Source organism: Sorex araneus, chromosome 1 (assembly GCF_027595985.1).
Source record: "Sorex araneus isolate mSorAra2 chromosome 1, mSorAra2.pri, whole genome shotgun sequence".
Classification (NCBI taxonomy): domain Eukaryota; kingdom Metazoa; phylum Chordata; class Mammalia; order Eulipotyphla; family Soricidae; genus Sorex; species Sorex araneus.
In genome coordinates, this window is record NC_073302.1 from 364,871,384 (window position 1) to 364,883,771 (window position 12,388).

Below are 12,388 nucleotides of genomic sequence, written 5' to 3' on the forward strand. Positions count from 1 at the left end.
ATGCGGGTTCGGGGCCATGTTGCCTTCTTCTTACTTTTACTCAGTACAGAGTAAACTGATGGAGAGAGAATGACTGAGAATTTTAATAATTATAGCTTAAAGCTAATTGAAAATAATGTTTATTCTATGACACCTGCTCCGAATTCCAGAATGCCCTTTATTTGTGTTTTATCTAATTAGGAGAGAGAGTAAAATAGCTTTCATCTGTGTGATCTTCCACTTTAAAAAGTATTTATTATCCAAGCTACAGTTGCAGAATTTTTGGGAGAGTTTATACCATTAGGGTTGTGAGAGTGCTGAATGGTGGGGGAGTTTTTTTCCTTCAAATGTTTCAAAAGATAAATTGACACAAAAATTAAATGTCTCCAAGAACTTTCTTAACTTTTTAAAATGATTTTAATTAGCAACAACAAAAATGTATATGGAGGAAACTATTTTCAGCACCTTAGCTATATAAGCATTTTAGTTACACTAACTCATATAACTCACTGTACCTTACTGCCTCTGTAAGGTAGCTGCTATTATTGGCCCCATTTATTTTATGTTTGGAAAATTGAGGACAGAGAAGTTTCGTAGCTTTGTCAAAGTTAAAATTGTTAGATGTAGAGCTTGAACCAAGGCAGCATGGCTAGAGCCTGTGCTCTTCTAACCACTGTTGTCACTATATTAATAATTTTGAAATAATATAGTGTAGTTTATAAATTCATTTGATATTAGCCATTACATAATTTTAAATGTCATATTTGAACAAAATATATCCATAAAATACTGAAGTTGAAAGTTAAATAAACCTTCTTTTGCTTTTTTCTACAAAAAGTTAAATAGAAGTTGACTATTATAAATCGATCTATTATAATAGTCAACTATTATAAGTTGACTATTATAAATATATATAATATATATTATGGATTGTATAGAAATAGCTAACTTTTGTTTTCAGAAAGCATACTTGAAGGAAAATAAGACATAAAAAGTCCAATATCACAGAATATAAATGAACAGATAAGATTAAGCATTTTAGAGGCATTTTAAGTATGTGCATGATATCAGACATTCTCACCTTTTACCTAATAAGATTAACAAGTTATGAATTAATCCAGCAGCTAGTTTTTATTCTGTGAACTATAAACAACTTTATTCTTTCTTCTGCTACGGGTAGTTAGGTGATTTAGAAATTTTTTGGTGGAAGCCACTGCCTGTAGTACTCAGGGCTTACTCCTGGCTCTATTCTCAGGTGACTATATGGGTCCCAGGGATTGAACCCAGATTGGCTGTGTGCAAGGCAAACTGCCCTACCCCATGAGGGTAGCCATCTCTCTGGCTCATGATTTAGAAATTTTGACTCCAAGTTTGCTTATGATTGTCATAGGTTGAAAACATGGGTTTCTATTACAGAAAAACAATATTGTATAAGTTTATATCAGTATCTTGCTTTGCATCGATATCTAAATACCAATCAATATTTAGTATTGGTGTTTAGATATCGATGCAAAGCATATTGATACAAAGCACTTTTTTAAATATCTTGCTTTGCATCAATATCTTGCTTCCTAAAAGAAATAGGTGTTTTAAGACCAGAGGAGAAGATTTGCAACACCCTCCTCCCCTGCCCAATTTTATTGAAATACTGTGATTTACAATACAGTTAATGATAGTGTCATGCATATATTGTTCTAGCACCACTCCAATACTTGCTTCCCCTCACTAATGGCCCCTATTCTCTGCCCATCTAACCTTAGACCTCCCCCAGCTCTCGCAAACTTCGGTTCCTTGGTTCTGTTGCCTTTGGCCATTTGTTACTCCCTTCCTGTATAACTTTATATCCCACATATGAGAGGGGTCATTTTGTACCAACTTTCTCCTTCTGACTTCAAATACACTGAGGAAATATAGGCAGAAATCTCCAGAAAATGGACCTCAGAGCATGATATTTTTTAAATCCTTGTGACTTTAGTTCATTTAGGCTTTTCATTTCTAATTTAAGAACCAATGAAATACTATGTTCTTCTTCTTCCTTTCCTGATTCTGGCTGGTATCTCCAACTATTAGGTCAGCTATAAACAAAACTTTCCCTCTAAATATGGAGTGTTTTCATTTGTTTCAAAGACCAGTGTTCTATAAATAAATTCTAGTTAGCTTTTGGGGTATTAGTTAAATTCCTATTTCTGTCCTTGACTGTTTTGTGGCAATACCGTTTTGTTGTTGTTGTTTTTTTAAGATATATTTCAGCTACTTCAGTAGTTGTAGTTCAGCTACTTTTAGCAACTCTCAGTCTCCTTTTACCACCACTGTTTCATAAAAATTACTGTCATGGCATTTCTTTCAACAGCTAGAAGATCTGGTTTATATATCCTTACACTGTTCCCTGTCTGCTAGTTACTCCGCACTATCCATTCAACCCATTGATTTTTGATGGCTTCTCCTTTGGCTGCTTCTTTTGGAAAATTTGGCCCATTCTCCTTTTAGAAACTCTTGGGGTGAAGGTGGGACGAGGAATCATCTTTAGTGCATTTTATTTTATTTTATTTTATTTTAATTTTATTTAATTTTATTTTATTTTTGGCTGCACCTGGCAGAGGTCAGGGCATACTCAATGGCCCTGCACTCAGGAATTAACTCCTGGAAGGCTTGGGGAACCATATGTGATGCTGGAAATTGAAGCTGCATCAAACCCCTGAAAGGCAAGCTATTTGCTGTGCAATAGCTCTGGCCTCTCTTTAGAATTTTTTAAATTGCTTGTTTGACATGATCTAAATTTTTCTCTTTGTATCTTTTTCTTTACAGCGAAATATAAGTGTCACATGAAATGTGTACAAGGCAGGTGGCTAATTTGTATTGCTTGTTTACTACGTGTGTGAACCTTTCACCCAAACTTTGGAAAGAGCTATTTAGATATATGAGAACTATAATCTTTCAACTAAGTCGGATTTAGATAAATGGGCTAGAGAGACTCTGAAGGAGTTGATACCACTTACTAGGTTAAACTGTACTTTGTTACTGTTTGACAGATACATAGTTCACATTTTCTACCTTATTGTGTGTGCCAAAAACAAAAACACACATTGACCTGTCACAGTAGTAATAGCTTAAAAAGAGTAGTTCTAGTCTCTAGAGTAAATAATGCACTTACCTTTGTACCCATAAATATTGTCTGTATTTATTATTCATGGCCATTTGGGGCCCTTAAGTAATAAATAAATATATAGAGTACATATTTTATCACTTTATAAAATCATATCCATCCTTTTATCTCCTTCTTTTTCCTTTGATAGTTGTGAATCTCATTAATCAAACATTGTAGGTCCTACATGCTCAGATTGATATTAAGGTAGTCATTCATACGTTCACTCATTTATTTATTGTTAAATCTGATAAATATTTATTGGATACTTAGTGGATTAGACCCTGGGGATCTGACGATTACCCTGCCTTTAGAGGTGCTCAGTGGTTGAGTTTTGTGGTGTATCAAGGAGTGGAAGAGAGAAAGTCAAAGACTCTTAGGTGGGAGCTGGTCAGATAAACTGATCATTTCAGTGCAGTGCAGTTGGCCATTTAAATCAGGTATCTTAGGGTCATGAAAGAAGATGGTTAATTCCCCAGGAGAGTTCAGGAGATTAGTCTTCTCCACTGAACCTTAAAGAATGAGTACGTTTGTTGGAATTGTAAGGTAAAATTGACCTTTCAGGTAGTGGCCAGCAGACATTTTGAGTTGCAGAAGGCAGGCCTTGACTGAAATCAAAGTTGGAATCAAGGCAGAGTGTAAAGGGAGAATTATTTAAGGGGACACTGAAGTAATCTAAGCAAGAGTGGTTATCACAGGGCTGCAGGGAGGGTCGTATAGATGCCCTGGCTCTCTGAAGCCATGTTATTCCCCACTTTTTTAGCAGTCCCCCTCACCCAACATGCCTGTACATAGTGGCTCCCTTAGAAATCTACTCCAAACTTAGATGCTTTGTTTTGATTTTCTTTTCCTGTTTAACTGTGGGGTCTTGAATCATCATCATGAACCTCATCTTTTACTGCTTCTGAGAGAAACTGGTGGCATCTTAATAACTTTTCTTGTTCCACATTAGGGTTTTTTCTGCCCCAGTACCACCTCCCCAATTAAGAGTATGTTTGCACCATCCATCATGTGGCAACTGCAAGAAGCTTTGGTCCTATCAAATCATTTTGAAGATATGTCAAAAAATAATGCATTAGACCATGGAGATAGCTCAGCTCATGGAGCATGTGCTACGCATGAGCAATGCCCTGAGTTTGATCCCTAGTACCATAAGGTCCCTTTTACTACCCTTATAGAAATGTATTACACTGTGTACTTGTATTATCTTTTGCATATAAAAATTAGGTAAAAGAATTTTTTTTTGTAAGAAGCACAGTTCTGTTTATTCATTTATTAGTTTTAGTTTGGGGACCACACCTGACAGTGCTCAGAGCTGGCCCCTGGCAGTGCTTGGGGGACCATATAGGGTGCTGCAGATCAACCCCAGCCAGCCACATGCAAGACAAGCACCCTTCTGGCTGTACTGTTGCTCCAGCTTCAGCTTGGTTTTAATACTTCCAAGTTGGCAGGAATTTAAAAAATTTTACTAAAATTCATCTCTTTGCTTTCTTATTTTCCCTACAGCTTCTCCACTAAAGCTAGGGTAGGAGAGGATATGTCTGTTACATTTCTATAAAAATCATAAATCGTGTTTTGATGTTGAGATATTATCACACTCCTCTTTTACTATTTTTTTATGTATTCTAAAGTGGTAGAGTGTATAATTGCAACTCTTATTGTTTTGACAATAATTTAATAACAGCCATATAAGTGTACCTTTTCCTCATTCATTAGATGCAGATTCCTGGGTTAAGGAATTGACGTTTTATAGTTAAATCATGAATGTATAAATGTATAAATGAACTCTTGATATTTTAAAATTTCACATTATAGTTTTGTTTCTATATGTATGTAAAGAAGGAAAATAATGTTATTTCATAAGAAAATTAATTTGTTAGGATCAAAGATTTAATAAGAATCATTCTACTCTTTAATCAGAAATTATTCCAGTTTAACAGACTTTAACCTTTGATAGGCAGCAATAGATTTAATGTTATCACAATAATTGATGAGGAAATGATATCCTCCCCCTTATAACTAAGAGACCTTGTATACATATAGTATGGAGAATTTAACATGCACATTTTTTATTTAGTAGGATTTCACTGAGGTTTAGGAATATTCAGATATTCAGTAATTCCAGGTAAGGACCTGACTACTATGAATGACTTTGGTTTGCTATAAAGTGGGTTCCAGATTGTTTCAAAATATGTACACCAACACACACACATATTGAAGGTAAACTATAGCTTGAAGGAGATACATTTAAAAACAGACTGTTCTGCTGCCTCTGACTTTGTCTTTCTGTCTGTATGTTGCTCTGTCTATGTGTATAAACAGGTAAAAACCAGCAATATCATCCAATGTCAAGAAATACTCTTTGTACATTAGTGTGTCATGGGTTTTTTTTTTTTACTATGCTGAAGATTCCACTCTCAGTATAGTAAGAAAATATTGGAAGCATGCCTTAGACCACTGAGCAATATCTCCAGCCTTGTGTAGAATATTATTAAAGCCCAGGAGCCCAGTACATTTGCTCACAGGAGTGGTCAGAGGATGGTAAAACAATGTGGCATTCTTGAGCGAGCTCACTGATGTGGTGGGTGAGTGAAGGCCTGTGAGCCAGGAATGGGTGGGTGAGGTCGTTGTAACTCTAGTCTCCACATTTCCTGTCTGAGGAACAGTTACTGAATCCAATCACAGAGGGAAGCCAATGGCATGAGAAACTGATTGGATGTCAAATCCCCTGATGAAAGTGAGGGTGGAGACAAAATTTGTTCTGCAGCTGAGAGTGGATGACGGTCCCAGGAGCAAAGGCTGAGATTGCTTCCCCTGTGAGCATGAGGAGTGGGAGGTTGTCTTCCATGTTTTTGCTCCCACGTTGTATAAGCAGCAAGACTCTCTTTCCTCCTCTGATTGCTATGGGAGGCTCTAAAAGAATAGTTTAATGGGAAAATCATATATTTTCTGTACAATGTTTATTAGGACACAAACTATGTATCACAACAGTCTCAGAGACCGTGTATTCCAGAAACATCCAAATTTCAGTGTGAAGGAAAACAGGAATAGCCCCAGATAAAAAGGGAAAAGTAGAAAGTAAAACATTAAATTTCTGTTCTACAGAAGTGCTTATAATTTATTTCTCTTTTCTCTGCAAGCATTTCAATGAGCTTATTTTTTAAATCAGGTTTATTCCTGTTACTAACCATATAGGTACATACAAAAATTCCTTGATTTTGATGTTTGCAATATTCTTTAAGAAGAAAACACATTTGGAAAGACCTAAAATTTTCTGCCAGAATACCATCCGAGCCAGACTTAATTCTTTAGTGGTTCCCTTTGGACCCATAAATAGGGCTTGTGTTTATTATTCAGGGCTATTTGGGACTCTTAAGTAACATATAGACATATGGTATTTTTCACTTAAAATAGTAATAATTTGATATTTCCTCACAGTGTAACTCAAAAAGTACCAGAGGTATATTTCAGTGGCTGAATTAGCATTGGCATCTCTGTGAGAAGTGTAAACAAGAGAGATGCTCATGTATTTTTAACTGTGGGCATAGACGTGACTCATTAGTGGAAGGGTTTAGTAATAAGTAGCATATTTTCCTTTTTCTTGCTACTAAGCATTAATAGTTAGGGAAATAATTATTGAGAGGGAATGGTTTCATATTTATATTGAAACTAGTAGCAAAAAGTCTTTTTGTTTGCTAGCCATTTGCACCAAGTGAACATTCTTGGTATAACAGCAGAAGCCATCTTTAACCAAGTAGAGGAAGAAATTATTGGGAGATTTTGGTCTTCCATACAGAGCTGATGGGAGGATTTATAATCAGTCTAGAAGAGCAGACATGGATTAAGGATCAGTTGGAGTAGCTAGAACTTCAGCCAAGTCCTTGCCTCAGGAACTACATAGACCCCAACTACTCACCCCTACCCCACTCCGTTGCTTGGTGAATTCTGGACTCTCCCCTGATTCTTTTATTAATTCAGATTTAGGCTACAGTCTGGAGCATTGCTTGACTGATCTGGAACAGGAAATATCTTCCTTTCTCCAAGTTCTGTGGTGGATTGCTGGCCTCTGTCCTCACTACCCCCACAGTCTCAGAACTGTAATAGGAAAAAAATAGGTGTGTATATAGGGAAAACGTAAATGACAGGCTCACAACTCTTAAGGATTCAAAAGGATTTGCAGATGCTCAGTTGCTATCCTTAGGCTATATTTAAAATGGTAGGCGATTGAATTTTCAATCATATTTTCTGAGAATCAATGAAGAAGAGTTAAGAGCAAACATATTTGCAAAGAAAAGTAGGAAGAATATTGGATTTGGTGGCAGTGGGATGGAGGGAAATAATGCGTGGCTGATGAAGAGATGAAAGAAATCACAAATTATGTTTAATTTTCTGGTTTGGGGTTTGAGCAGATAGAGTGCCATTTACTCAGGTTGGTGATACAACAAGATCATAATTGTTGCAAAGGTTGGGAATAAGATGGTCTCGTTATTTTGAGACAGGTTATGTTTTATGTTCCTATGGGACATTTAAGGGATGAAAAACCTATAGTCAGTAGAGGGAGATTTGGATATATAGGTTTGAACTAAAGAACTATTTTCTGAAGAAACTGAACTAAAAATGGAGCTTTGTACATTGCAAGCACTGTATAGAAATTTAATTGCTAGAATTGAATAAGATTGGCAAAAATTACCAAGCAGGAGAAGAGTGGGACTTATTATGGTTATTAGAACATAACCCAGGACTGTTTAAGAACTCCTCAGAGGTTGCCCATAAAGCCAGCTGGAGAGTTTGACTCAAGTTTTAGAAAGAAAGACAAGATGGTGTTCTACCATGACTTCATAAATTACATGTTCCAAATGACTATTTTTATATACAAACATTAATGTATATAATAGCCACCTGGGTACTTGCTAAAAATTTGCTTCCCTGGGCCCATCTCTAAAGATTTTTATGCAGCAAGTAGAGAGTATAGCCATTCCGGATTCTCTTATTTTTTTTCGGGTTTTGGGTCACACCCGACGATGCATAGGGGTCACTCCTGGCTCAATGCACTCAGGAATTAGTCAAGGCGGTGCTCGGGGGACCATATGGGAGGCTGGGGATCGAACCTGGGTCGGCCTCGTGCAAGGCAAATGTCCTACCCGCTGTGCTATCACTCCAGCCCCCCCATTCCGGATCCTTTTTACAGGTATCCAATATGATTCTAGTATTGGTGATACTCGAAATATATTTGAAAAGTACCTTATTAAGAGTAATTGTGGAACAGTTGAAAATGTGAAGCTTTTGAATCATATTTATTATGAGGTTTTCTGGGGGGATGGGATGCACACACATGCCAATGCTCAGGGCGTATACCTGGTTCTGTGCTCTGGGATCACTCCTGGAGAGCTTGGGGGAACATATTGGGTGCTGGGAATCAAATATATGTCAGCCACATGCAATGCGAATGCCCTACCTGCTTTACTGTCACTCCAACCCAGATCTATGTTTTTACACCACTAGCTTTTACTGCTTACTGGTTGTGTGACCACAAGAAATTTTGTAATGTTGTTTTTTTTCTAATTAGTACTGGAAATAAATATCTTTCTTAGAGTTATTGCAAAGTACATGTAGGACATGCTGTAGTAAATTCTTGCATAAGAGAAGGAACTCAGTAAATGGGATTTGTATTTAAACATTTAAAAACCCAGGTAGGGGACAGAGAGATAGTATAGTGGGTAAGTTTCTTTCCTTGCATTTGTCCAACCTACTTTCAATCCCCCACACCACATATGGTCCCCAGAGCAATCTCTGAGCATAGAGCTAGGAGTAAGCCCTGAGCACAGCCAGATGTGACCCAAAAAACTTAAAACACAAAATAACTCATAACATAGCTATAAGCTTAAAAGCCAGTGGAAAATAGGAGGAATTAGCTATCATTAACCTCATGCATTTTGTTTTGTTGACAGAACAGAACTGCTTTTTACCTTGAATTAGAACCTACTGAATTAGAATTATGTAAAATTAAGTTACTGATTAAATAGATTTTATTATCTAGTTTTTCCCAGCCTTCAGATCAGTAAACATTAAATTTGAACATCTTGATATAGGCAAGGTTTAAGTATGACTAAGAGAAATTTAATAGAAGAGCACACTCATCAAAAAATCCTGAGAGCATCAAAGTGTTACAAAAACTGTTACTCAAATTAATACTACTAGATCATTAAGAAATTATTAAATTATGTTTAAGTGAGAAATCAGGAAAATAGATGTTTCAGAAATATTTTCATTATAAAGATATCTTAAAGAGTTTTGGCACTTTATGGAATAACTTTTATTTGAAAAGTTCATCTAGAAAATATTTTATTGGTCATTTATGTCTTTGGGTCAGAGAATTTTTTTAACCTTATTTCTTCTTTGACATGTTACAATTTTTAGCAATCTGTATTAAGTGACCTGAAGCTAGCTCAGGAAATATTAGCCTGTGTATAAATTGTTATAGATTTCTATAATGTTAAGATTCCCCTTCTTCACTGTCCAGAAGAGAGATTAATTTGAAGGGAGAAGACTAGGGTCTTGTGTATATTTATGTCTTGAACTTTTCCCAAATGGACATCATCTTATTTGCAACTTCCCCAATACTAATCTTTCTTTGTGTATCACGTACCTGAGTAAATGACACCTCTCTAAAGTCTGGCTCCCAAAACAGAAAACTGAACATTATCCTGGTTTCTTCTGTTCCTTAATCAACACCCCCCTCCTTTTCTTTCGAAGACTAATTAGAGTTATGAATGCTTTTTGGTTATGGAGCTGCAGGCACTATTGTGAATGAGCAAGTAAGAAATCTCCTCAACATTTCTGGCGCCATCCTCCTATTCCTACTTGAATACGTGATTATTTGTCCTCAATACTGAGCAGTCAGCTAATTGAAGTCAAAGGGTACATGTTTCTTTTTTAAGTTTTTAGTTGGCTAAACATCTTTGTTGTTTCTTCTGTAGACTTAGGTCTTTGTCAAACGAAGTTTTCTTCAGTGTTTGACTATTATTTAGCACTGTGTTGTTATTCTTCTGGAATACCCATTTTTAATATTATTATATTTTTATTAGCCCTCTATATCTATCATATTTCCTAAGACCTTCTCCCTTTAAGAAAACTGAATTTTTCAATATACCTGATTATCAACATTGTTAATTCTCTTTATACTTACTTGTTTCATTGTTGCATTTGTTATTCCTTATGCAGCTTTTCTTCCCTTATTTTATCATCTTTGCTCTAATTGCTATCTCTTGGTCCTTTATCTTTTTATATTATTTCTTCTTTTATCTCTTTCAGAATTTGACTTTTTAACCTTTTAATTATAAAAGATGCAAAACAGTTATCTTAATTTTTTTTCTGTTCTTTGTTTGCTTTTGCTTTCTGTGTCCTGAGGGCTTTATTGTTGTAATACTGTTAGGGATCCCCAGAAATCTAAACTAAGAAAACCCATTTAACTTTGTTTAAATCAGCATTTCCAAACATAGAAATGTATTAATATCTTTTTAAAAAATCATTTTGTGAAATGCTACTTATTATTAGTTTAGTAATGGAAAATAGTTTTTATTGAAATTTGATATATTAGTTTGATGACACCTGAATTTGTTTAAATTTCTTTTTTATCCTTGATCAAGGATGTGTCTTTGTTTTTTTTTTGTCTACAGTCTGAAATGATTACTTGTATACATTAGTGACTTCTTTCTAGCTCATTTGACTAGAATCTCTTCCTGTTAGACTAACAGATGACCTGATATATGGCCCCTTTCTGTATTCCTGGGGTTTTAGCTGAAGCAAATGTACAGTTTGAGGAAGAGTCACCCACTTTGACGCCTCATTATTCTATTTTTAAAGGATTTAACCAGGAAGGCGTTCTGCCCACAATGATGACAAACTATCTTTGTAGTCCTGATTTTGCGTTTTCAGATGTAAACTGTCACTTCTTACACATTTCCATCTCTGCTCATGTTATATTGCTTAAAATTTAGATCCAGATTGGCAGTACAAAATCTGGGCTTTAGGTTAGCTAGTAAGTGTAACAGTTGAGCTCTTGTGCCTCTTGCCTTCATCTTGTCCTTGAATATCCTGTTTCTTTAGGAAAGATCAAGGAAATCTCTCAGAATTATCCTATATAACTTGGTTGTTTTGTCTCAGACTGCTTCTACTTTTTGTACTGAAAATTAAATTCTTTTTGCAAATCTACCAAAAATGGTGGACTAATAATCCTGGAACATTTAAATATATGTTATATATAGATAGACTGTATTTAGTGTGTGTTGTTATATATAGATGTACTGTATTTAGTGTATGTTGTTATTGTTGTGTGTGTGTTTCATTGAGAAGTGCTGGTAAAGTGTTACTAGTTTAGTCTCACCAAACCTGTAATGCTCCTTCATTTATTTTAAATTTCAGTTTAAATTTGTTTAGTAAGTGGGTGTATGACTTAATCTTACTTGAAAATTTTAGGAACACCAGCTATTTTAGCCATTGTTACTTTAATACTCCTCCTCTCCCACCTCCAATATTGATAATAAAATAGTTTTCAAAATATGCCCTGTGACTACCAGTTCCATAATATGTTCTTGAAAAAAAGGGTTCTATTGAAAAAATAATTCTGGGAAATGCTATATACTAAGTCTTTCTTATAGAGATTCAATCAATATGTAAAAGTGTTATGGGCCCCAGGAAATCTGGACTAACAAAATCCATTTAACTTTGTTTAAATTAGCATTTCCAAAATTACTTGGTCATAGAAACCTATTAATGTTTTAAAAGCTTTGCTTTTCACCTGCCCGCCTGGCGGCCTCTGTGCTCCCCACCCCCACTCCCTTCTCCCAAGCCTGCTAGGAGTGATCCTTGAACTCAGATCGACGAGTAAGCTCTGAGCACCTCCAGGGGTGGCCCTCAAATAAAAACAAATTTGGGAAATTCTGTTTATTTTTTTTTCTTTTTGTATCACACCTGGCTAAGCACAGGGGTTACTCCTGACTTTATACTCAGGAATTACTCCTGGCGGTGCTCGGGGGACCATATGCGATGCTGGGAATCGAACCTGGGTTAGCCACATGCAAGGCAAACTCCCCATCTGCTGTACTGCCGCTCCAGCCTCTGTTTAATTTTTAAAAAATGTTTAGTGGAGTAAAATATTTTTTGTTGAATTTACTTAGAGAATAGGTGAAAGGAAGAGGAAGAGAGGAGTTCAAGAGAAAACAAACACAGGACTGGAAAAAAGTATTTTTTTAATTAATATTTTCTTGC

At 35.8% G+C, this 12,388-nt stretch overlaps 1 protein-coding gene across 1 annotated transcript in view; it reads left to right on the plus strand.

Moving 5' to 3' along the window:
* The window catches only part of SKAP2 (src kinase associated phosphoprotein 2), a 191,435-nt gene that overhangs the window by 115,929 nt on the left and 63,118 nt on the right, over positions 1–12,388 (plus strand). The gene's annotated exons all lie outside the window — the stretch shown is intronic.